Source organism: Anomaloglossus baeobatrachus, chromosome 5 (assembly GCF_048569485.1).
Source record: "Anomaloglossus baeobatrachus isolate aAnoBae1 chromosome 5, aAnoBae1.hap1, whole genome shotgun sequence".
NCBI classification, from domain to species: domain Eukaryota; kingdom Metazoa; phylum Chordata; class Amphibia; order Anura; family Aromobatidae; genus Anomaloglossus; species Anomaloglossus baeobatrachus.
In genome coordinates, this window is record NC_134357.1 from 27,958,755 (window position 1) to 27,986,384 (window position 27,630).

Here is a 27,630-nt window from a genome sequence, read left to right on the forward strand (position 1 = left end):
AGTAAAAAGCCACATGAAAATAAAATATCAAGAAAAATTATAATAAAAGGTAATCTGCTGATAATGATTTATTAATAATATCACATTGATCATATCAAACTGAAAATGACAAAATAATTGAAAGTAATAAAAGGCATGTAACATGGCGGAGGGTGTGGATCACGAAGGTGGCATAAATCTGGTTTCCGCTCTAAAAAGATATGTAGTGATCCATTGTAGTCGTCGGAGTAATGTATGAAAATTAGCTTTTATTATCCAAAGGTAAAATCACAGGAACATTCAGCTTGGGAATTATTCTATAGCTCAGAACAACGCGTAGTCTTAATCATGATCTGGGCTGCAACTAAAAGAGACCTCCTAATAAGGAGGGTATCACCAATGGTTAATTAATAGGGATGATTGAATACTTCAATTATTCGGCTTCGCGAATATTTTCCGAATACCTCGTCGCTATTCGACTATTCGATGCGCAATTTAAGTCTATGGGAAGCCTAAATAGTTCCAAATAGATTTTATTCGGATTTTCCCATAGACTTACATTGCGCATCGAAAATATTCGCAAATAGTCGAATAGCGGCGAGGTATTCGGAAAATATTCGTGCAGCGAATAATCGAAGTATTCGATCATCCCTATTAATTAACCCACCTGTGAAACCAGCAAAGAGTGGGTTAAACACAGGAAAACTAGACACCGGGTAGTTCCATAAAAATAGATAAATAAAATATATAAAAAAACTAGTTACATATATGGAAAGACCTGTATACATTCATTTACAATAGATCCAAGGGAGCACATACTACTAGATAACAAATAATACATAAATAACAAATTAATTCCAAATAGGTCGATATTAGTGATGAGGGAGTGTATTTGTTACTAGTCGCTACTCACATGGATAGTATTCGGGTTACATTGTGAGTTGTTGTGTATTCGCCTTGCAATATTCGGATGTCCCGCCCACCAGGTTTGGCGCCTGATTTGCAGCCACTAAACATGCTGGGCTTCTTAACCAATCACAGTAATGCCGCAGTTATCTTGGTTATGGCATTCCTGTGATTGGCTGGCCGCACAGCATCTTCCGGTCTATAAAAGCCCTTCTGTTGCAGTTTTTTTTGGCTCCATCTTTGTGGTGACCACTGCTTCCCCACACACCAGTGTCTGTGATTGATTGCAGTCAGACGCGCCTCCACGCTGAGTGACAGCTGTCTGACTGCAGCCAATCACAGATGCCGGTGGGCGGGTCTATATCACACAGTAAAATAAATAAATAATTAAAAAGACCGGCGTGCAGTCCCCCCAGTTTAGATACCCAGTCAAGATAATTCCCAAGCTCTATGTCCCTGTGATTTTACCTTTGGACAATAAAAGCTAATTTTTATACATTACTCCGAGGACTGAGCTGGGTTACTACGTATCTTTTTGGACTGTTCATCATGGCTGCCCTAGCCTTCCATGCGTTGCATCCTCAGGTGGAGTGGGATTACAGCTGATCGGTAAGCTGAATTTATTTTTCTCTTTTTTTTCTACAATGGATGTCCTCTCTTGTACATCTAGTACCACAAGGCTTATTAGGGTGTTCCAGGGACGGGTTTTAAGGAGAGATGGAGAAATGGGTGGGTCTGGCTATCCACATACTTCCGCCCATAGGTGTGCCTCACATTGTTAGAATGCTGTCTGTTTGTTTGACACATGGTCAGTGTGTGGAAGTTTATGACACCTCCAGTAGGAATCGCAGAGCCAGAGAGATTGTGTGTACTGACTGGGGACAGTGAGTGGAGAGGGAAATACCTCCACTGGGATACTCCTGCAGAGAAGGGGTATCCAAACTTGTGCATGCGTAACATGTATTAAGCAGACTGTATACCGTGTCTGTGTCTTGTGAAGCCAAAGGAAGGCTTGTGAGTGTGGTTTATGTGCTGTATAATAAATGTTTTTAAGTAAGAAGTGGTCCCGTCATTACCTCATGGAACAATCAGAGTGAGTAACTCCATAACAAGTGTCGCGGGCACGGGGGCACTGACCACGTCAGGGAAGGCTACCCGAGGTGCTCGGATCCAGGATCATGGCTGGGGCTTGAGTGGCAGCCGGATCCGGGGCTCGTGCAGCGGCCCGTCGCCCACAACAATAAAAAGGGGGGTATTTACAGGGGAAGAGTTTGTCAGTGACGCCACTCGTGGGTTGTGGTGATGGATGGTGACACCGCCGCTGCCTTGATATGGGACACCCGGGGCTGATGGAGTGGGGCAGCAGGATGGTATCCCCTCCACGAGTAGGGGAGGTGTTGTCCCGGGGCCCAGGTGTACGGGATGGAATGCTGCGGAGCGTGTTCTGCAGGACTGGACCGGATGGTAATGGTGTACTCACAGTTCAAGAGAAATTCACACAGAGTCCAATGGTAAACCAGTAATGGTAATTGCCAGTGACCGGTGACCTCCAGCGGGTGTATTCGGGTACCACACCCTGATACAGCAAACAGGGGTCTGTTCCTCCTGCACTTTATGTTTGTGTCTTGTGTTGACTAGTCCGCATGAAACGGGAAAAGTCCACTCACGGTGTCTTTGCTGTGGGAGCTGTGGCCCGTGAGATCTAACCCTTGGGATTTTTGCTGGCACTTGCGGACGCCCTATCCCCCGCGTTGGGCTTCCGTCTCGCTCTATCTGGGCTCTCTGGTGGGACAAGACATGGAATCTTGTCCCCGGCTGGCTAATTGACAAGGGGCTTGAAGCAGTACTTGCCCTAGGGTCCAGTCACCCCGACTGTGCACGGCCTCCGGACCTGATTCCCGCTGTCGGCACCAGTAGGCTACAACCCTGCCCTGGTCCACTTAAGGTCTCCCGTTACCGGATCTCTGTCGCCTGTGGCTACGTCTGCCTACTGCCACCTTGTCAGTAGTCCGGTAGTCCAGGGGCTCCAACCCCTGACTCCGCTGTCACTCCACACTCCTCTCACTTCCACTCTCTCCTCCGACTGTCTTGTTCCCTCCCAGAACACCTCAGGACCCCTAGGTGGGCGTCACATCTGCTAGGCCCCGCCACTGGTGTGTCCCTATTGTCATGGGGGGGTGACTAGGCTTTGCTGGCTCATGTTGTGTACCTGGGTGTGGGTTTGGTTGGTATGCCAAGGAGGATGAAGTCCTGCACCTGGAAGATTTGTGCAGTCTCTGTGACAACCTGGTTTTTCCAGGGTGTCACACAAGCAATACAGATCCAAAGCATCTATAAGTGCTGTTAGCCCTCCACCTCGAACAGGCAGGTTTTTATGCATCATGTGATGCCATCAGAGAGGCATCTGATTGGTACCAAATTTATTCTGCAACCAGACAGCAAGCCCAAACATCCAGCCAATGTCATTAAGAATGAGAAGTTCTGGAGGTGATGATCTGGACCCACAGAGCCCTGATCTCACATCAATCTGTCACATCAACCTGTCTCTCTGGGATCAAGAGATAGAAAGATCCGCACAAGCCTCATACACAGAAGATCTGGGGTTGGTTTTCCAAGATGTTTAGATCAACCTCCTGCTGAGTTCCTTCAAGCACTGTGTACAAGTGACAAGAAGGAGAGAAGGAGACAAAAAACTGGACACAATTTACGTCATGAATTGATGCAATTCATGACGTAACCCCATACTACGATCCCATTGCAGCAAATGGGACTTCTGCAAGTAACAGTTGTGCCCCTGATGCCATCAGAATAGGTTACTGCTGTTGACAATTTTGTTTTGAAGAGTTTTTATGTCTTTGACCTTCATTTCTGTACCTGGTGGTAAAAACATTGTGACATAGTCAGATTCCGTCCACAGTAACATGCCAATGGTTCAATGGACAAATTGTTAATGTAGACATACAAGATTCCCAATCAAAGGAAACAATTATTTCTTAAAGTGGTAATTAAGAAGCTCCTGACAAGGAAGCAATTAAGGATTTCCTTGTTCCTGCCCACTTTTATTAGGAGATGACTCCTAAACAATTATACTAGAAGATAATCATTACATTTTTTTACTATAATTGATAAATATATTTTTTTCTCTAGGTCACAGTACAGATGGATTATCATTCAGTTTCATTGCATTTCATTACAGTAAATTCATGAAGCCATAAGAGGTCTTCATATAGAATTATCTGATCCCACAGAAACTCCAGATCTCCAGTCTGAGCAGCCTAGAAAACAACACCCCAATCTTAGCTTCCCACTTGATGGGGGTCTTCTGACGTCTCACCTAAGATCTCACCTCATCATATCTTTTGACATCTCTTATGACAACTCTGCTAACATCACTACTGAGGTTTCTCATGACTTCTCTCCTGATGTCTCTCCTGATTTCTCATCCGACAATTCATCTGCCATCTCTTCTGACAACTCTACTGATATCTCTACTGAGGTCTCTCATAACTTCTCTCCTGATGTCTCACGTGACGTCTCTTCTGACATCTCTCTTGACATCTCTCTTGACATTTCTCTTGACATTTCTCTTGACATTTGTCCTGACATAGCTCCTGACATCTCTACCGATGTCTCTACTGACATATCTTCAGACTTCTCTCCAGACATCTCTTCCGAAATCTCTCCCAACATCTCTCCTTACATGTCTCTTGACAGTTCTCCTGACATCTCTCTCGATATCTCTCCTGATTTTTCTTCTGACATTTTTCCCAATAGCTTTGATGACATCTCTCCTGACATATCTCCTGATATCTCTCCAGACATATCTCCAGACATGTCTTCTGACATTTCTTTTGACATTTCTCCCGATAGCTCTCCTGACATCTTTCTTGACATTTCTCCTGATAACGCACGAATTCTGTGACCCAAACGACATCTCGCTAGTGATGTCGTTGCGTGTAAAGCAGCCTCTTATTGCCGGCGCCGGCCCCGACGCCCCGAGCTTCGGCGCCAATGGCCATTACAGTCCCTCATCATCCTCCCCGGGCCCTGTCCACCTGTGGGGAGCAGAACTATCCTTGCTGCGACACCATCAGCCCCAGAGGACATCACCCTTAGCAGCGGCTAATCCCTGGCCGCGTACCACAGGTGGTGTCATGAGCCAAACTTCCATTCCATCATCCTTCCCCTTTTATTGTAAGCCTTGGGGCCATGAAGCCGGGCAGGGCCACCTGTGAGATCCCAGACCTGACATCACTGGCCCGGCAATGAGTAAATTTAACCCCTGCCCCGTGGGTGATACATGTACGTTTTTATTTAGTGATCATCTTTACTATATTTCTGAAAGGGGGGCTGCTCACAGGGTAATGAGGCAGAGCTGCTTAAAGACACCCCCCAGAGGATTCTGTAAACTGCACCACCTTGGTAAAGGCTATATCAACAACCACTAAACAAAAAGGCCAATATCTCTATAGACCCACATGGCAGATTTTAAAAAAAAAACCAAAAAAACCCAAGAAAGAAAAAATCTCAAAGAATAACAGGGGTGTAATAAGGGCAAACATTGGCCAGTTTTGATTGGGTGACAGGTCATCTTTTAATATTTTGTAACATGGATTGTGTAAATATATTATACATGTGTTTGCATCCGGTATTACGCCACTTCAATATCAAACCATGTATATTGTATTTTACTGGAATGGAAAAATGTTAGAAATTGTGAAACAGAACACATGTGCGTTTTTGTGAATAAGCCTGCGTTAACTTTGGCCTTTGCTATCACATTACGCCCATGATGTAAACACAGAACATGTGTCCAACAGAGACAACCACCCGACTGACAGAAAAGCGCTGACAACTTCAGTAATTTCTCGCACTGCTGAGGTAAAATGAAAGCTGAACTCTGATTGGTTGCTCTGATAAAATGGAAGCAGCGCTCTGATTTGTTATTATGGTAAAATGAAAGTTGAGCTGTGATTGGTTGCTATGATAAAAAAGAACCTGAGTTGTGATTGGTTTCTATGTAAAATGAAAGCTGCGCTGTGATTGGTTGCTATGATAAAAAAGAACCTGAGTTGTGATTGGTTTCTATGTAAAATGAAAGCTGCGCTGTGATTGGTTACTATGATAAAAAAGAACCTGAGTTGTGATTGGTTTGGTATGGCAAAATGAAAGCTGTCCTGTGATTGGTTGTTATGGTAAAGTGAAAGCTGAGTTCTGATTTGCTGCTCTGATAAAATGCAAGTTTAGCTCTGATTGGTTTCCATGGTATAATGGAAGCTGAGCTCTGATTGGTTGCTCTGATAAAATGAAAGCTGACTCTGATTTGTTGCATAGTTACATAGATTACTTATACATATAAATGAGATCTCCTCTGAGATGACTTTTTTCTAATCTAAACAAATCCAACTTTTCCAACCTCTCATCATACGGACGGCCTCCATCCCTGGTAATAATCTAGTTGCCGCCTTTGAACTAACTAGCATACAAATATCTTATTTAAAATGTGGAGCCCAAAACTGGATCCCATATTCTACATGTGTCCTTACAAGAGATTTATAGAGGGGTAACAATATGTTAGGGTTACGGGATCAAAGTATCTGCCCATTCCGACATCTTTCCAGATTATTTTGTAATATTGTGCTATCAAGGTCAGTTTTTAATATCCTACATAGTTTGGTGTCATTAGCAAAGACTGACACTTTACTATCAATCCCATCCACAAGGTCATTAATAAAGAGATTAAAAAGAATTGGTCCTAGCACAGATCCCTGCGGCACCCCACTGCTGACTATAGCCCAATTAGAGAATGTACCATTTATGACTACTCTTTCTTTCTTGTCTTTTAGCCAATTCCCTAACCATCTTGTTGCCTTGGCTGTATGTTTCGGGTCATTGTCGTGCTTGAAGATCCAGCCATGATCCATTTTTAATGTCTTGGCGGAGGGAAGGAGGTTGTCAATCAGGATTTTACGGTAGATGGCTCCATCCATTGTCCCATTGATGCGGTGAAGTAGTCCTGTGCCCTTAGCAGAGAAACAACCCCAAAACATAACGTTTCCACCTCCATGCTTGACTGTGGGGATGGTCATAGACAGCATTTATCTTCCTCCAAACACAGCGTTAATGCCAAAGAGCTCAATTTGTGTCTCATCTGACCAAAGCACCTTCTCCCAATCACTCTCACAATCATCCAGGAGTTAATTGGCAAACTTCAGACGAGCCGGCTGCACATGGGCCTTCTTCAGATGGGCCGGCTGCACATGGGCCTTCTTCAGACGGGCTGGCTGCATATGGGCCTTCTTCCTTCTTGAGCAGTGGGACTTTGCGGGGACTGCAGGATTTTAATCCATTACGGCGTAATGTGTTTCCGGTGTTTTTCTTGGTGACAGTGGTCCTAGCTGCCTTGAGATCATTAACAAGTTCCCCCGTGTAGTTTTAGGCTGATCTCTCCTCTTCCTCATGATCCTGGATACTCCACAAGGTGAGATTTTGCATGGAGCCCCAGATCGATGTCGACTAACAGTCATTTTGTATTCCTTCCATTTTCTTACTATTGCGCCAACAGTTGTCTCCTTCTCAGCCAGCGTCTTACTTATGGTTTTGTAGCCCATTCAAGCCTTGTGCAGGTCTATGATCTTGTCCCTGACATCCTTAGAAAGCTCTTTGGTCTTGCCCATGTTGTAGAGGTTAGTGTCTAACTTATTGAGTCTGTGGACAGGAGTTTTTTATACAGGTGATAATGTAAGACAGCTGTCTTTAATGCAGGTAACAAGTTGATTAGGAGCGTCTAGGTTTTTGTAGGAGCCAGAACTCTTAAAGGGAACCTGTCACCACTTTTTTGGCCTATAAGCTGCGGCCACCACCACCGGGCTCTTATATACAGAATTCTAACATGCTGTATATAAGAGCCCAGGCTGGGAGTATAACATAAAAAACACTTTATAATACTTACCTAACATTCGCGCTGTGGGCCTAATGGGCATCTCCGTTGTCTGGTGCCGGCGCCGCCTCTTTTGGCCATCTTTGTTCTCCTTCTTCTCTAGCCTTGGTGCATGACGGGTCTGATGTCATGCACACTCGCCAGCATTCAGGTCCTGAGCAGGCGCACTTTGATCTGCCCTGAGCAGGGCTGATCAAAGTATTGTAGTGTGCCTGCGCAGGACCGGCGAGTGTGTATGACATAGCCGCGTCATGCACCCAGGCTTCAGAAAGAGGCCGAAAGAGGAGGCGCCAGCACCAGACAATGGAGACGCCCTTTAGGCCCACGGCGCGACCGTTAGGTAAGTATTATAAAGTGTTTTTTATGTTATACCCCCGGCCTGGGCTCTTATATACAGAATGTTAGAATGCTGTATATAAGAGCCGGGTGGTGGTGGCCGCAGCTTATAGGCCAAAAAAGTGGTGACAGGTTCCCTTTCATGGCTGGTCAGGGATCAAATACTTATTTCTCTCTGAAAGATGCAAGTAAATTTATAGAATTTATACAATGTGATTTTCTGGATTTTATTTTTTATATTCTATTTCTCACTATTAAAATTAACATCCCCTTAAAAATAGACTGTTCATGTCTTTGTCAGTGGGCAAAGTTACAAAATCAGCAAGGGATCAAATAACACTGGGGAACACAATTTTTTAGGAGTTAGGTCAGACAACTGTTCTTACTTAATTTTTGGATGCTGAATCCAGAAATGATCTCAGTTTTTCTCTATCACGTCAAGTTTTTGAACTATAGGATTTTTGTCTTCTCAAAAATATGTAAACTACTGTACCTAAAAAGTGTTTTTTTTTTTAAATAGTACAAATATGAACAAAAAATGAAATATATAAGAAATAGGCACTGTCTCAGTTGTGACTACTCTTACAAGTTGCCACGTAGCTCTATATGAGTCAAATTGTACTCAAATAACAAGTCTTATTACAGAAATCAGTGCAATTGTGCTTCTATGGCAGGTAAGTTGAGGAGGAAAAACTTGACGTGATACAAAAAAACTGACTACATTTTTGGAATCAGTATGCCAATTTTAGTATAAATCAGCTCAAAAACCTAACTCAACAGAATTTTTTTTTCAAATTGTTCTCCAGTGTAATTATTTCCTTCTCTGTAAGATATTTGCAGAGTGGACAACAAAAACAGCAGAGAGAAAAATCGTAGCTGGTATTCCACTAACTAACAGAAACTAACAGCAATATAGCTTAGCATCATAATGAGAATATCACCGGCAGGAGGAAGGTATTTAAAGACACTCGTGAAAGGTGATTGGGCAGTCAATTGAGTAAATGAATACACCTGTTACCCTAATAGAACCAAAGCCCAGATAACAGAAACTAACAGCAATATAGCTTATCATCATAATGAGAATATCACCGGCAGGAACAACGTATTTAAAGACACCCCTGAAAGGTGATTGGGCAGTCAATTGAGTAAATGAATACACCTGTTACCCTAATAGAACCAAAGCCCAGATAACAGAAACTAAACACCTAAAGAAAAGGTGAATCTACAGTGGTCCGGCAGCCAGAAAAGCCAACCACAGAGCCAAGACTCAAGGGCTTCGAAACCAGACGCATGACAATTATCATCATTTTCTTCTTTTTGGCATCTTTTAAATTGGGGGTTGACTCATGGGTCACCAATGCTTAATTAATAAACCTCAAATAACATCTTAATTTAAAACTTATTACAAATTACCTCCACAGAGTTAATATACGATACATAAAGAAAATCATATACCAGCTGGGCGAATCGATGCATGTGAGTGGGGACTTAGCCACATTGTACTACCACCAGCTATGACACACAACACCATTACAGATATTGTGACCATTAAGAGCAAAAGCTAACCAACACCATAAAGGAATGGACTTATTTTTGGGGGGAGGAAGAGTAGGGGAAAAGTTACTGCCTCAGAAAACCTCACATTACATACTCTGCAGCTTCCTTGGCATCTCTTGCCCTGTTTAGCCAAGAAAAAGCTGAAGTCCTAGTTCACGTCAGTATTTTGGACACCATTTTACTTTGGAATTTGTAAACCAAGACCAGGAGTGGGTTGAAAACAGTTGAAATCTTACTATTATAGTATATATGTCTGTATTCAGTCCTGATTTTTGGTTTACAAATACCGATGTAAAATACTGATGCAAATAATACCATATGATATTGGTCTAGATATCACAACCCAGCAACTATTCAAGGTTTTTTTTGGTTTCTGAAAACCGCTTGTCCTCCAGCTGCAGTTAGCTTAAAAAACAACATCTGCCTTATTCTCCCCAGGTCCAATGATAGAACCAAAAGCGGAGTTCAGCATCTCTGAGCGACTCATACCATCAATAAGTGCCAAGCCGCTAAGCTCACTCCTTTACTGTATTGCTTTGAATGTGACGTCGGCGCTGCAGACTATAAAAAACACCAACAATGCAGACTGAGCACTGGACCTGGGGAGGGTGAATAAAGGACCGTTTGTTTGTTCTTTAAGCAAAACTGCTGGTGAAATAACAGGGGTTTTTCCAAACCAGAAACCCCTTTTAACCCTCAAACATTCCCTATCCTTGAACTTTTATATTGTTAGATATGTCTGAGCAGGACTGAAGGAAATGGGTGAAAGAGATCCCTAGATGGTGGAGATCCCTGGTCAGTTGCCCTTTTTACCATTTTTGTAAACCAGCTCTGGGAGGTAGTGAGGGCAGTCAGAGAGTGGAACAAGCTACCACGGGAGGTAGTGAGGGCAGTCAGAGAGTGGAACAGGCGGCCACGGGAGGTAGTGAGGGCAGAGAGTAGAACAGGCGACCATGGGAGGTAGTGAGGGCAGTCAGAGAGTGGAACAGGCGGTCACATGAGGTAGTGAGGGCAGTAAGAGAGTGGAACAGGCTACCACGGGAGGTAGTGAGGGCAGTCAGAGAGTGGAACAGGCTACCACGGGAGGTAGTGAGGGCAGTCAGAGAGTGGAACAAGCTACCACGGGAGGTAGTGAGGGCAGAGAATGGAACAGGTGACCACGGGAGGTAGTGAGGGCAGTCAGAGAGTGGAACAGGTGACCACAGGAGGTAGTGAGGGCAGTCAGAGAGAGTAACAGGCGCCCACGGGAGGTAGTGAAGGCAGTCAGAGAGTGGAACAAGCTACCACAGGAGGTAGTGAGGGCAGTCAGAGAGTGGAACAGGCGGCCACGGGAAGTAGTGAGGACAGAGAATGGAACAGGTGACCACAGGAGGTAGTGAAGGTAGTCAGAGAGTGGAACAGGCAACCACGGGAGGTAGTGAGGGCAGTCATAGAGTGGAACAAGCTACCACGAGAGGTAGTGAGGGCAGTCAGAGAGAGGAACAGGCGGCCACAGGAGGTTGTGAGCTCTCCATCAATAGAAATCTTCATGTGGAAACTGGATAAACATATAGCTGGGATGATTTAAGAAAACCTGCACTTGGATCTTGAGGTCCCTTCCAACTCTACCATTATATGATTCTATCATATGCAACCTGATTGGTTCGTTTAGGTACTTCCTCTAGTTTAGTTTTTTTTTCTGTTGTGAAAAATGTTCGATTCTGTCCAGATTTTCTTACATTTTTATACATACATACAGTACAGACCAAACGCTTGGACACACCTTCTCATTCAAAGAGTTTTCTTTATTTTCATGACTCTGAAAATTGTAGATTCACATTGAAGGCATCAAAACTATGAATTAAAACATGTGGAATGAAATACTTAAAAAAGTGTGCAACAACTGAAAATATGTCTTATATTCTAGGTTCTTCAAAGTAGCCACCTATCACTTTCATTACTACTTTGCACACTCTTGGCATTCTCTTGATAAGCTTCAAGAGGTAGTCACCGGAAATGGTTTTCCAACAGTCTTGAAGGAGTTCCCAGAGATGCTTAGCACTTGTTGGCCCTTTTGCCTTTACTCTGCGGTCCAGCTCACCCCAAAACATCTCAATTGGGTTCAGGTCTGGTGACTGTGGAGGCCAGGTCATCTGGCGTAGCACCCCATCACTCTCCTTCTTGGTCAAATAGTCCTTACACAGCCTGGAGGTGTGTTTGGGGTCATTGTCCTGTTGAAAAATAAATGATGGTCCAACTAAACGCAAACCGGATGGAATAGCACGCCGCTGCAAGATGCTGTGGTAGCCATGCTGGTTCTGTATGCCTTCAATTTTCAATAAATCCCCAACAGTGTCACCAGCAAAGCCCCCCCACACCATCACACCTCCTCCTCAATGCTTCACAATGGGAACCAGGCATGTAGAGTCCATCCGTTCACCTTTTCTACAAAGACACGGTGGTTGGATCCACAGATCTAAAATTTGGACTCATCAGACCAAAGCACAGATTTCCACTGGTCTAATGTCCATTTCTTGTGTTCTTTAGCCCAAACAAGTCTCTTCTGCTTGTTGCCTGTCCTTAGCAGTGGTTTCCTAGCAGCTATTTTACCATGAAGGCTGCTGCACAAAGCCTCCTCTTAACAGTTGTTCTAGAGATGAGAAGGTGTGTCCAAACTTTTGGTCTGTACTGTATATGTAGAATACATAATAACAGGAATGAACTGTGTGAGGAGGTGACACTTCCCTGTATTGGGTAAGGAAGGTGTTAACTATAAGTGCATTCAGGATTTATTATTGTTTCCTCTGGATCAACAGAGATTGACTTTAGATGGAATTGATCTTAATAATCTGTGTATCATTAAAATAATTAATGTCTCGGTGACGTAAAAGCTTATAATGTATAATGATTAATATTCTCCAGGATGACTCCATGAGGACACGGCCTGGCAGCAGCTCAACTGTGTCACGTCGGGATCCTTTAGGGTATTATTATGCAGCTTAAAGAGAATCTCCCACTTGCCATAAATACGTATTATTATTTTTTCATCTGTTCTCCTGAATCCGGCGTTATTTTTCTTTTGTTCCTGCAAATCCCTGTTCCTGAGATAAGTAATCGTCACACCATGAAAAAAATTCCTATTTAAAATACCAAACTTTATTAGTCAATTCACTAAAATAACTGTCAGTGCAGTCCCATAAAATAGCCACTAAAAATCTTTGGATAGGTGAGGGGGGACAAGTGCGCCAAATATCGATATTAGAGATATTGATCGGGTATAGGTGGGGGTAGGCTAGTACTGGCCCTATGGATTCCTACTACCTACCAGCGGAGTGTAAACACTCTAAGGCCGGCTTTGCACACTACGACATTGCAGGTGCGATGTCGGTGGGGTCAAATCGAAAGTGACGCACATCTGGCGTCACGTGCGGTGTCGTAGTGTATAAATCCTAGATGATACGATGAACGAGCGCAAAAGCGTCGTTATCGTACCATCGGTGCAGGCTCCGACATTTCCATAATGCCAGTGCCGCGACAGGTACGATGTTGTTCCTCGTTCCTGCGGCCGCACACATCGCTGTGTGTGAAGCCGCAGGACTGAGGAACATCTCCTACCTGCCGCCAGCGGCTATACGGAAGGAAGGAGGTGGGTGGGATGTTTACATCCTGCTCATCTCCACCCTTCCGCCGCCATTGGCCGCCTGCCGTGTGACGTTGCTGTGACCCTGCACGACCTGCCCCCTTAGGAAGGAGGCGGGTCACCGGCCAGAGCGACGGTCGCAGTGCAGGTGAGTGCATGTGAAGCTGCCGTAGCGATAATTATCGCTACGCCAGCTATCACAAGATATCGTACCTGCGACAGGGGCGGGGACTATCGCGTGCGACATCGCAGCATCGGCTTGCGATGTCGCAACGTGCAAAGCCCGTCTAACACTTGGTGCCCCCACTCCTCGGCGGCTGTCCCTTACTGACCCTCCAATCCACAATACACTACCACCATCACCATAAATTGTGTACATGAAGTGTGCAGGTCAAAAAATGTCAAAGTAACTCCTCTCTATAGTCAATAAATATCATTCAGATAAAGAATTCAGATACAATAGCACCCTTTGGGGTAGACAATAATTCTTATATCCCAAAAAAAAATGCAGTTACATACTCAATCAGGAGATGCCTTAATGCCTGCACATATATATATATATATATATATATATATATATATATATATATATATATAAGATTATAGTACTTATCCATCTCTGTAGTGCTTATCAGCAGTACAGAGATGGATAAGTACTATAATCTTATATATATATATATGTGCAGGCATTAAGGCATCTCCTGATTGAGTATGTAACTGCATTTTTTTTTTTTGTGTTTACACTCCGCTGGTAGGTAGGGGGAATCCAAAGGGCCAGTACTAGCCTACCCCCACCTATACCCGATCAATATCTCTAATATCTAATAATAAATAATAATAATAATATCGATATTTGGCGCACTTGTCCGCCCTCACCTATCCAACCATTTTTTAGTGGCTATTTTATGGGACTGCACTGACAGTTATTTTAGTGAATTGACTAATAAAATTTGGTATTTTAAATAGGAATTTTTTTCAAGGTTTGCTGATTATTGGATTCCTTCAATTATTATTTGTGGTATAAGTAATCCTCACACCAGTTTATACAGTAGATATACAGCAAAAGGTAATAAAGCTAAAATTTAACTTTTAATTCTAAATATTAAAACGACTCAAAGTCTAAAAATTCACCCGTGAATGTGATCACACAGATAGACAGACAAAGACAAAATTTGAGTATTCAATTCCAGCAGGCAAAAAATAACCTTACTAGAAAGATATAAATCAGATATCAATTGCCCTCATGGTACCTTATTAATAAGTGTTCTTTGACCAAAGGGTACTGCAATTTGCACAAAATATCTGCTTTTTATATTTCACCTCAAATTACTTATTTGGCATCTGACAGAAGCAGGATATCATGTTTCACCCATCCTCTCTGACAGAAAAAAAAATCAAGATATTACCTTAATAGGGCATGGTATACATTGTCTATTCAGCCCAAAGATAATACTTAGAATATGCTCATAGCCCTCCTTGTTTTCTTCCCAACGCGTTTCCTCTTATCGATTCATCAGGGGAAAATTATCATTTGGAGGCTTATCAGAGGAGCATGGAGCCTATGTTGTCCTAGGTGTGCGCTGCCATAACACACCAGGTCCAGGGACCACGCTTCTTATGGATTCCTCCATAAGAAGCGTGGTCCCTGGACCTGGTGTGTTATGGCAGCGCACACCTAGGACAACATAGGCTCCATGCTCCTCTGATAAGCCTCCAAATGATAATTTTCCCCTGATGAATCGATAAGAGGAAACGCGTTGGGAAGAAAACAAGGAGGGCTATGAGCATATTCTAAGTATTATCATTGGGCTGAATAGACAATGTATACCATGCCCTATTAAGGTAATATCTTGATTTTTTTTCTGTCAGAGAGGATGGGTGAAACATGATATCCTGCTTCTGTCAGATGCCAAATAAGTAATTTGAGGTGAAATATAAAAAGCAGATATTTTGTGCAAATTGCAGTACCCTTTGGTCAAAGAACACTTATTAATAAGGTACCATGAGGGCAATTGATATCTGATTTATATCTTTCTAGTAAGGTTATTTTTTGCCTGCTGGAATTGAATACTCAAATTTTGTCTTTGTCTGTCTATCTGTGTGATCACATTCACGGGTGAATTTTTAGACTTTGAGTCGTTTTAATATTTAGAATTAAAAGTTAAATTTTAGCTTTATTACCTTTTGCTGTATATCAGTTTATACAGTACCAGTCAAATATTTGGACATACTTGTTTATGCAATGGTTTTCCATATTTTTATTGGAATGTGCACATTGCAGATTCAGACTGAAGGCAGCAATACCACAAATGAAAGAAGAGATATGAAAACAAGGCGTTAAGAGAAACATGTGAAACAAACCAGAATATGTGTCACACCTTACATTCCTTAGCGAGCCTAGGGTTAGGGTTATGTGTTTGGGGTTTTTGTTTTGTTTTTGTTACTTTTATTTTTTAATGAATTTAAAAAAAAAAATCGACATGGGCTTCACCCATCGAGCACCAGAGCATTTTACTGCTCACTCATCCCTACTCCTAACCACACAGATAGCAGAACAAGTAATCAGATGACTCCAGTGTCGGCCGATTACTTGTTCTGTGTCCCCTGCATCCATCACAGCGTGTGCGGGCTGTGAAGTTAGCTGAGTTCTGTCGGAACTGGAGTCGGCTGATCTGAACTCAGCTGAACTCCTGACCACACAGCCTGCACACGGTCACACGTGATTGGCAGCAGCCAATGACTGCTGTTAACCTGCATCCATTGCACCGTGTGCGGGGCTGTGAGGTCATCTGAGTTCGGTCGGCACTGGAGTTGGCTGATCTGAACTCAGCTGAACTCCTGACCACACAGCCTGCACACGGTCACACGTGATTGGCAGCAGCCAGTGACTGCTGTTAACCTGCATCCATCGGAGCGTGTGCGGGTTTGGATATTGGGCGTTCAGCTGACTCCTGATCAGCTGACTCCAGTGCCGGCCAATAAATTCTTGTGTCCCGCTGCAGAAGGATCCGGTAAAATAACAATTGCGGTTGCATGCGTTGCACGTACAATCCGCAGGATCGGGTCAGATGCGGTTTGCGTTTTTGCCGACCGGCAAAAAACGCAGATGTGAAAGCAGCCTTAGGCCTTAGGCTGCTTTCACACATCAGTTTTTTGCCATCAGGCACAATCCGGCAAAAACATGAAAAAACGGATCCGGCGTCTGTTGCCACCGGATCCGTTTTTTTCGCCCATAGACTTTCATTAGCGCTGGATTGTGCTTGATGGCCTTGTGTTTCATTCGTTTTTTTGCCGGATCCGGCAAAATGTACTTGTCCGGCGGCCGGATGAAACATTGAAGTGAATGTTTTTATGTCCGGCAAAAAAAATGGATCGCGCGGGATACGGCGCTGTACGACATGTTTTATAATGGAAACCTATGGACGCCGGATCCGGCGTAATGTGGCAAAAACAGATCCGGCCGTCGGATCCGTTTTTTTTTTTTAACTGAGCATGCTCAGTATCACACCGGATCTGTCTAAAAACTTAAGGAATTGATGGAAAAAACTGATGCAACTGATCCGTTTTTTCGCCGGATCCGTCGCATTAGTTTTTTTGCCGGATTGTGAATGATTGCAAAAAACTGATGTGTGAAAGCAGCTACTCTGCTGTTCTTCTGTTACAGTGTAACTTTGACTCACCTTTACTACACTGCTGCCATCTAGTGGGGAATATGCAGTACTACTTCTTACTAGCCCTTTGTACAGCGTGACATTTACAATGCTGCCTGGGCTCCTATATACAGTATTCTGGAATATTGTATATAAGAGCCCACTGGTGGTGGCCGCAGCTTATAGTCACCAAGTCTGGTGACAGGTTCCCTTTTAAATAGAATCATCAATATTTGATGAGATCCAACTTGTGGCACCGCTGCTGATCAGATGGGGGCTGTGGCAGTCGTGTGAGGCCGGAAGCTTTGTAAATGTTTACCTGCCCACCATACACCTAATAGAAAGTGGGAAATTGCTGCAATATTCAGCAAAGTACATGGCGTGCAGGAAAATGGAGCAGTGCAAACAACGAAGAAGCTCAGAGACCCACCTATCTGATGTGTATGGACAATGCTAAGGATAGATCATCAATACTGGGATCCTAAAAAAAAAACGTTAGTAATCTGGGGAACAGGGTCGCCAACTTCATTTTTAACTTTTTCTGGACAGCTTCTAAAAAAAACACCAACAGACAATATTTTTTACTGACACATTGAAAAACCAAACTCATCACTATGATCATCAGTGATCCACGTCTGCAGCCCATAACGATATGGAGACATCAGCTGCAGTCACTAGAAAATGAAAGTCAAAAATAATCTGCATAAGTTTCTTAAGCTTAAAAAAAAAAAATTTATGAACGCCTTAAATAATTTTTGACAAAGAGGGCAAAAAAAGTGCCTTAATTTTACGGACTGTCCTAGAATTTCTGCACGGTTGGCAACCGAGGTGGGAAACAACAGGTATTTATACAGACCCCAGGGGAAGGTACCGAGTTTTCTCCCTTGTTTACTGTGACTGCCACTAGAGGGTGCTCACTGCACAAAAATGTCATTGTGTTCACAATCATCTATATAAAATCCAGTTCCATGGATCTAGAATTAGGGAATTTATCAGGAAAATGCAGATGCATATGTAGGAGGCGGTCCGGTTGCCCCCACCTCTACTGAGTATTGTATTGCATTACTGTAATTTTATGATGAGTGTGTTATAATTGTGCTGCGGGAGGATGTGTTTCCTCGACATAGCAGAGCCGACTGGGTGTAAAGTCTGGTGCCACCTGATAAGATATATGTATTTTTTATGATATTACTGCATAATGTGCATTTTATAGTGATACTAGATGGTGGCCCGATTGTAGCGCATCAGGTATTCTAGAATATGTATGTCTGTGTGCGGTGGTGTCTGTGTGCGGCGGTGTTTGTGTGCGACGAATCAGTGAAGCGTGGTTCAAATCCCGCGCCAATTCGCAGCCAGACCGCCTGTCACTGATTGGTCGCGTAACACTATAGGATAAGCTCGGCTCTACTGCAAGGCCTGGTGCACAGAAGAAAAAGTAGTATCAATATAGAAAAAATTCTGGCACACAGTCAAGAAAAAAGTTGTACAAGTCAATGGATTGCTTTGAGTATCGTGAATTTTTATTTGAAAATAAAGTCAATATGTGACAATCAATGTAAATTCTTTCAAAAACAAATTGGTCCAACGTTTTGGCTCAATGTAGAGCCTTCATCAGCGATATATATGCACTAAACAAAATACAGTTGTCAAACACTTATATCGTTACAAGGTATAATTCACACAAATATAGAGATGTCCAATAAGATCAATAGCATTATTATACATACATAAGAAAATGAATGCATGTCATGATATTGACTCTACTATATAGAATGACCATTACTTATAGGTGGTAGTCTTCCACTGCATATATATATATATTACGCTTATTAATTCATTTTCTTATGTATTTATCATGATGCTATTGATCTTGTTGGACATCTCTATATTTGTTTGAATTATACCTTGTAACGATATAATAAGTGTTTGACAACTGTATTTTGTTTAGTGCATATATCCCCTGATGAAGGCTCTACATTGAGCCAAAACGTTGGACCAATTTGTTTTTGAAAGAATTTTCATTACATTGATTGTCACAAAATTTAAGATACACAGAGCAATCCATTGGCGTGTACAACTTTTTTCTTGACTGTGTGCCAGAATTTTGTCTATACTGATTGGTCGTAACCAATCAGCGACGTGGGATTTCCGTTACAGACAGACAGAATTAGACAATTACATAAATATAGATACTGTAAAGTATTTTATAGTATTAGGTATTAATGTGTTAGCAATGTGTTGTTAGTGAATGGAGTAAGATACGAATGCTACGTAGGATATAGTATAAGAGATAGAGTTTGTTAGTAACAGGAGGAGTGATGTGCAGGAGCAGCAGGCCCAGAGTTAGATACTTTGGTAATCGAGGAAACTTGGAATAAGGTGGGAGGAGATGACAGAGAGTTGGTAGCCAGGCAGGCCAGGAAGAGAGTTGGTTCTGCAGAGAGGTTCCTGGTGTGAGGACGAGCCCTACACTAGGGTCCCTCAGGGAAGCGAGAGGTCTCGTCCATGGTGTACTGTACTGTACGGAGCCTAACTATACTAGGAGTTTCAGCTGTACCGGCACTTTTATTGACAGCTCAATCGGCACTGATACCCTGCAGACCGAGCTGTCAATCAAAATCACCAGAGCGTGCTTACAGCCACGGCTGACTGTTCTCTGAAGGCCGCGTACTCCAGCCGCACCGCGATGATTTTAAACCGGTAACTCCCGTGAGGAGTGCGACGACTGGACAACATTATCATGCTATTCTCCTACAGAGAAACCCTATATCTGCAGGTTGATAGCATTTGGTACATGACAGGGTCCCTTTAAACAAGATACTGTGTTTAGACAGGGTCTTATATTAATTTTTGCTCGTAAAGATGCGCTAGGGCTTATTTCCAGGGGAGGTCTTATATTTTCCCATGAACAACAATTCACATTTATTTTTTGAACAAAAAAAAAAATCAACTTTTATTCAAATATAATCATTTCATCACATTTTGTGTTAATCCTATTACCAGGTCAGATGCACATCTTCTTATCTGATCTGCTATTCTCAGGCTGTAGAACCTATCTTATAGTGGTGGGTACATACCATGTTTAATAAGGTTTAAATTACCTGCTAAATTTTATTATTATCAAAGTACTGCTCAGTTTAGCCTCAAAAAGAAGCAGACACCCTTTAAAAGAATAGCACTTACCAAACCCGAAACAATTAGTGAATGGGCTCTCACATACAAATCTGCATCACTGTCAGCTCCCTCTGCATTCTACAGCGGATGACTTCTCCTGGTGACTGGAAGAAGTATCACTCGCATGTAGTGACACCGGTACCGATCTGTTCATGAGAGCTGCAGTGCAATGTCGCTGGAACAGTGAGAGACCTGACAGTGACACAGATCCATGTGTGAGAGCCCATTCACCGTCGACACTTGCTAACTGTAATTTTTGAAGAGTCTGGTGAGTGTGATTTTTCTTTTTTGGAAAGGGGTGTTTGTTTTCTTTTAGGGATGTCTGCTTTCTTTGATGTAGAGTCCTCCTGTATTCTTTAACTTTTTTAGCTGCTTGGACATTTCCTTGTGGAACCACAACTAGGGCTAAATTTTGGAGTAGGGCTTATAGTATATAGGCTGATTTACACCATACAATTTCCTATGCGATCTCGTATGCGATGTGTACCGCCCCCATCGTATGTGCGGCATGGTCAATTTGTTGCCCGTGTCGCACAAACGAGTAAACCCTGTCACAAGTACTTACCTTCCATACGACCTCGCTGTGGGCGGTGAACATCCTCTTCCTGAAGGGGGAGGGACGTTCGGCGTCACAGCGACGTCACACAGCGGCCGGCCAATAGAAGCGGAGGTGCGGAGATGAGCGGGACGTAAACATCCCGCCCACCTCCTTCCTTCCGCATTGCCAGCGGGACGCAGGTAGCCTGCAGTTCATCGTTGCCGGGGTGTCACACACAGCGATGTGTGCTGCCTCGGGAACATTGAACAACCGGACTTTCAATTTTTAGAAAATGAACGACGTGTATGCGATCAACGGTTTTTCGTACAATCACAATCGCACATAGGTTTCACACTCTACAACAACACTAATGATACCGGATGTGCGTCACTTACGACGTGACCCCGCCGACACATCATTAGATATATTGTAGCGTGTAAAGCCCGCTTAAGTCCCAAAAATCATACTAGGGCTTGTTTTCATGGTGAGTCTTATTGCCGGGGAAAAGAGTATTATAGCTATGGTTTGCAAATTGCAAAGGAAACACGTAACAGCAGATGGCTTGAAGATGACTTCTTCCCCCAACCACAGAGATTTTCTTGATGATAATACTTGTGTAACCATGAATAGTTGTGGAAATCTCTATCTTCTGATTACTGAACCCCGTATATAAGGACATCTCTGGGAGAATTATTTGAAATACTGGTTATTATAACTTGATGTTTCAGCACGTTACTAATGTAGGCAATCATCCTTTTGCTTATAATTATAGGATAATCTTTTACAATGCATATCCAGAGGTGTAACCGTCCCATGCTCCTTGCGGTAATGACTTTCACGAGACTCTCAGACACCAGTGAAAAGTTTAATTGGCCCCTATGCACCGATGATTGTTACTCTTTGGACAGAGCGATAATTTAGGAGTTGGATTTCCATAGTATAAGATTGGTTCTTGGAGAAAAAGTTAGGTGTGGACTACTCAAAGCTCAAGGGCTCAAGGGCATGTGCTGGGTGACAAGGGGAACCTATAAGCCTTTTTGCCCTAAGCTGGGATATGTTGATCCTGGGCAAAGACTCTTCTACTCTGTATCTGTAGTGATGGAAAACATACATTTATTTTTCCTAAGTACGTTTGGTTGCAATTATCGTGCGCTTGAGATGATAGGCATTGGTGTGAGAGCATTAGAGCTTTATGTACGAGGGTTCAAGTTTACGGTAAGGAACACACAAGGCCACTGTTACTGTTACCCAAGGGCTCTCATATACCTGAGACTTGACTTAAAGGGGTATTCCCATCCCAAACTTGTATGGCATCACAGTATGTTTCTCCTAGATTTAAGACCTACAGAATGTCAGCTATTTAATTAGGAATCAGTATGAAGGGTTGCACGAAGAGGCTTCAAGTAATGAGCCACAGCTTGGAGCTCTTGGGACCCAATGCAATATGTGGATCAGGACTCCTCACTTAAGGCTGCTTTACACGCTGCAACATCGCTCAAGTGATCTTGTTGGGGTCACGGAATTTGTGATGCACATCCGGTCGCTTTAGCGATGCCGTTGCGTGTGACACCTATGAGCGATTTTGCATCGTCGCAAAAACATGCAAAATCGCTCATCGGTTACATGGAGGTCCATTCTCGAATATCGTTGCTGCTGCAGTAACGATGTAGTTCGTCGTTCCTGCGGCAGCACACATCGCTCCGTGTGACACCGCAGGAACGAGGAACCTCTCCTTACCTGCCTCCCGCCCGCAATGCGGAAGGAAGGAGGTGGGCGGAATGTTCGTCCCGCTCATCTCCACCCCTCCGCTTCTATTGGGCGGCGGTTCAGTGACGCTGCTGTGACGTTGCTGTGACGCTGAACGAACCGCCCCCCCTTAGAAAGGAGGTGGTTCGTCGGTCACAGCGACGTCGCAGGGCAGGTAAGTAGTGTGACGGGTCTGCGCGATGTTGTGCGGCATGGGCAGCGATTTGCTCGTGTTGCACAACCGATGGGGGCGGGTACCCACGCTAGCGATATCGGTTACGATATCGCAGCGTGTAAAGCGGCCTTTACCCTGTGGGTTTTATATTATTGCAGCTGATAAAGTTGTATCAACTATCTCTGCACTCCAATAACTATGTCACGCTACATACGTGGAAGTACCAAGCGAATGGCAAAAGGGAAAACTTGTGTCTGGAGAAGGAGGACATGTTGACCACTGATACCTCTGGCCCGTGGCTTCCCTCACCATCCTAGATAGGTTCCTGACCTATGTGCTGAGCTGGATACCTGACCCCAGCTGACCCTGAAACAGGCCTTAGGTAGGGAACAGGGTAGTCAACCCCACTAAGCTCTAAAGAGCCCACAGGGAATACACACCGAGGAAAGTAAACATAATTTATCTCCAGATGACTCAGGGAGAGGAAATGCAACAAAAACAAAGTTTCTCCTGATGAATACAAGCCGACTGCTTGCACTGAAGACGTGTTAAGGGTATTAGACCTCACACCAGAATAGAGTAAGGGGTGATGAGGGTATTTAAAGACACAAAGGAATATGCTGAAGATTAACAGAAGAAAAGAAGAGGAAATTCGTAGGGTCCTAAAGAGAAAGGGATAGACCCCAAGCAGGGAAAAGGGAAAGTCAGAGAGCAGCTTGTGTAGTCAAACACTGCGACCTTATACAGCCGGAAACTACAGAACTGTCTGGCAAGCGTGACACTTTATCCCCATTTCCAATAGCAGCTTTCAAGCCTATATAATTTATCCACTATATTCATAAATACAGTATATGACTATGCCAAGTGTCTGTATCATCAATTTATAAATTGACTTTTTAGCATTTTAATTCAAGATCAGATTCAATTATAACTATTTGACATAGAAATTTTCTTAGGTGACTACGAGATCATAGCGGAGGGATCGGTGCTGACAAGGATGTCCAATTGCCTGCAAAACAGTCACCTAGAAAGCCATGGAACCCATAGGGTGTAGGGGCGACATGACAGCCCGGAGGGTAGGGAGTTGATGGGGTTAAATAGTGTTGGTTCGTTTAGGAATGAGGAAAAGAAGGTGATTGGTTAGGGGGTGGAGTGTGGTGGTAGGAAAGGAGGGAGCTTCATGGTGTATATAATAGGAGGTGGGAGTCAATTACCTCCTCTTGCACTTCCTAGATGACAGCTTGGACGGGCTGGGGAACCTCCATCATGACATCCAGCCTGATGGATCCGGACATCGCAGATCTGCAGCTTGGACGGGCTGGGGAACCTCCATCATGATGTCCTGAGGAATCCTCGGATCTGGTCAGCATGGCGGTGTAGGGCGCCCAGGCAGTGCAGTCCCACACCCAGGCTGCCTGGGTGTCTCCTCGGCACCTTCCCCTCCCCCACCCCCCTCTTTGCTGTAGTACTGGCAGTTTCAGGACTTGCCGGGGTCTTTTGGGGAAGGTGGGGGTGAGGAGGACAACGTGAGAGCCCCCACTCCTGTGGGGACCCTCCGCAGCTGGGCGGGCGGCAGTAGCTTGCTGCGCCCGCTCTGGCTGTCGGGAGGAATCTCCTGCAGGGCCGCGACGGCCGAAAAGGGGGCGTGTCCAGCCCGGGGGCCTACTTCCGGTGTGAGGCCTTGGGCTGGATTTTGGAGCGATGCGGCCGCTCCCGGCCGGGAGCGCGCCCAGCGGCGGTGGATGGACAACACCCCCCCCCTCCCTCCACGGGGGGGGCGGAGGACGGCTGCCTGCAGGGTCACCTCACCTGTGTGGCTGGATTATCAGGACCGGAGGACTGGGCGCAGCAGGCGGCGGCGAGGAGGAGACAGGAGGCGCCTGCAGGGTCACCTCACCTGTGTGGCTGGATTATCGGGACCGGAGGACTGGGCGCAGTAGGCGGCGGCGAGGAGGAGACAGGAGGCGCCTACAGGGTCACCTAACCTGTGTGGCTGGATCATCGGGACCGGAGGACTGGGCGCAGCAGGGGGCGACGAGGAGGAGACATGAGGCCTGCTGTCTATCCTGGAGCAGGCATTGGGACAAGGGTGCAGCTCTCATCAGTAGCGGCTTCCCCCAGGAGGGGAGTGCCCAGCATTGTGGAGGCGACAATCGGCCCAAACAGGGCATGTGGACACGGTGCTCCTGGCGTCAGGGGGCGAACCCGGCGGGCATTCGGTGGCTGCAGCTTGAGGGACTGTCCCGGGATCAGCGACGGACGACTGGCGAAAAGGACGGTGACGGCTGATCTGAGGGCGTCCTCTGGAGGCAGCCTGGCGCGGTAATCCATTTAAGTTTCAGCCTTTTTGTAGTGGTGGGGGGACAGTCGCTATAGTGGAGTAGTGTCTGGAGATATGGGTAGCAGCTGGGGGGGTTTGGAGCATGTGGTTAGTTCATAGGTCGGTTGGTGCCGTGGTCCCTGGGGGTTGTGGGTTCATGTTCTGGAGGCCAGGGGCAGAGTTACGGACGGGGTGGTCTCATGGCAGCGGGGCTGTGAGGGTGCAGGTGGCGTCAGGTCCGGTGGTTACAGTTTCAGGTTGGGGATGGCGAGGTTCAGCGTTTGCCGCAGTTTAGGTCTTGTGAGACTTGGTTAAGGGTGCTGATGATTGTGGCACATGTGAGCGGGTGAGACGGCGCAGTTATTGAAGGTTTGCTGGGGTGTTTCATTATTAATCTTCTGATGCATGGTGGTTCTTATTGGATGAATTATGGTGGGTAAGGTAAAGGGGCGAGGGGTCCCGCGGTACGGTGTGTGCGGGGAGTTTTCAGGGTTTTTTTGTGAGTGATGTGTAGGTGCGGGGCCCCGGTATAGCGCGAGGGTTGCTGTGGATAAGGGAATAAAGGAGAGCGGAAATGTAGGAGAAGGTGAGGTGTTGGTTTCTGTAAGGGGTTTGTAGGTTTGCAACCGCATCAATGGTAACATGGGGTTAATTTGTGGCTAGTCAGCATGTTATCCCATTGTGGAGGTTGGTGCTGGGAGGAATGTTGAGTCCAACGTGACTGAATTGGTGTTAATGTAGGTGCTTGGCAGCTTTGGGCTGCTGTGGGTGAACTCGGTTAATCAGCAATGGTGGGCTGCAGACGGAATAATGGAGTTCTTCGGACAGCCGTGATTACGGGTGGGGACTATGCGAGTTTTGGTTTGGACTAGAGGATTGGGTACTTGTGGTGCATAGAGTGTAAGTCGGATAGCTTAGGGCCATCTGGTATTATTGGGTGTTTTGCATGGGTGGACTCCTGGCATCTGTGGGCTGGTGGAGTCTATTATATATTCATATACAATTTAAAAAACAAAAAAAAAGGGAATGCTTGGCCCGGTGGTAGGTATGGGCATCTGGGTAAGGGTTTGCTTAGGGAGTCGTGGTGCTCCGGTCTCACGGCACGAAGGTATTTGGTTTGAAGGTGCAGTTGTGCGTTACGGGAAAATAGTGGTACGCCCCTCGGTGGACGGCTTTGAGCGGATACTATGGTGTGGCCAAGGTTTTAATTTATCTTGGGGTGTAATATGAGAGCTCAAAGGGGGTTGTGTGTCACAAGGTTTTTCCTTGAGATCGAAAGGCCCGGACATGGTGTTTGGTAAAGTTGTGTCTCCTGATGCCCATAGTTGCATATGGAGTCAATCGGGCCAGTGGTGTGGCTGCAATTTTCCGGTGGGCATTGAAGTACAGGGAGCTTGTCGTGGTCCGGTTTGCGGAGGCAAGCGGACTGTGCATTTTTGTTGGAGGTGTTGTTGGGGACCTTGGGATCGAAGGTAATGCTTCAATATCTTCGCCTCAGTAAGGGGTACAGGGCGATGGTTGCGGTTGTTTTGTTTTTTGAGGCCGTGTTAATTTTGGGGTGGGGCATGGTTCCGTTAGGCCGTGTGGGCCTCGTGGAAATTAAGTGGGCCTGATTTCGGATGAAGAAGGTCCATTAGTGTGGTAGTTGAAAATGTGGGAAGATTTTGGGATTTTCTGAGAAAGACAGCTCGAGCCTCTGTTGTTGTCAGAGGGTGTGATGGCGGAATAAATCGGTCAGTGGAGACCGGTAGTGATATTTGGCTCTGGGGAAGCTGCAAGGTCAGCTGTAGGGGAAATTTCAAGGCTATGGATTGCAGTCGTTTTACAGCGGGGTTTCCCTTTAGCGGTTTCCTAGGAGAACTAGGTTTGGGGTGCGAAGTGACCCAGTAGCATAAGCAGTGTGTGTCATCCTGTTGTTGTATCTCAACCCCAGTGGTGGTTGAATTCAGCTGGAGACAGGAGGAGGAGCAGGGTGACTGTACAGTGGTTCTTTGGTCGGTACTGGGGAGGATGATGGTACAGTCGGTACTGCATTTAATTCGTTATAATAAGGCCAGCAGGGCATGGTGTGGATTCCGGTATAATTTGGGAGCTTGTGGCATGGTGTGCCGGTGGGACTGAGTTGCCGTCAGAGGGACCCGGTGGCTCCTGCCACCAAGGATCAGGGGAGTGCGGTGCAGTAAGGTGGACTGGGTACGCTGGCTGCTGCATATATTGGATGCTCAGAGTTTAAGTGATGGATGAAAATGTTTTAATGGTTGGTTTGGCTTGCAAGTTGGGGGAGCAAGCGTTGGGTGTGTGGGGGTCCAGGCCACGCAAGGTGTCACGTGGCCTGTTCTGTGGCGGGGGTAGGTCTGGTCCAGAGGCAGTTTAACGGATAATGTTATTTGATTGGAGAGTCACTTGTAGGATATAGTGGCTCCGGTTACAAGGATCTTGCAGGCATGGGTCCTGCAAGGTGGGGGGTATTGATCCGTAGGTGATTCATACCTCATCTCCGGCCCGGTGTGTGTTGCCGCCAGGGATCATGTTTTGGTGGTGGAAGGTGGTTTCTGGACCGGGCCTACCCAGGGTTACGTATTGTATTACGTACTGTATTATTATGGTATTACCTATTGTTAAATGTTGGGGACGCCCGTTGGACGGCGCCCCCTTGTGTTAGTGTGTAAACAATAGGCAATAAAGGGCTG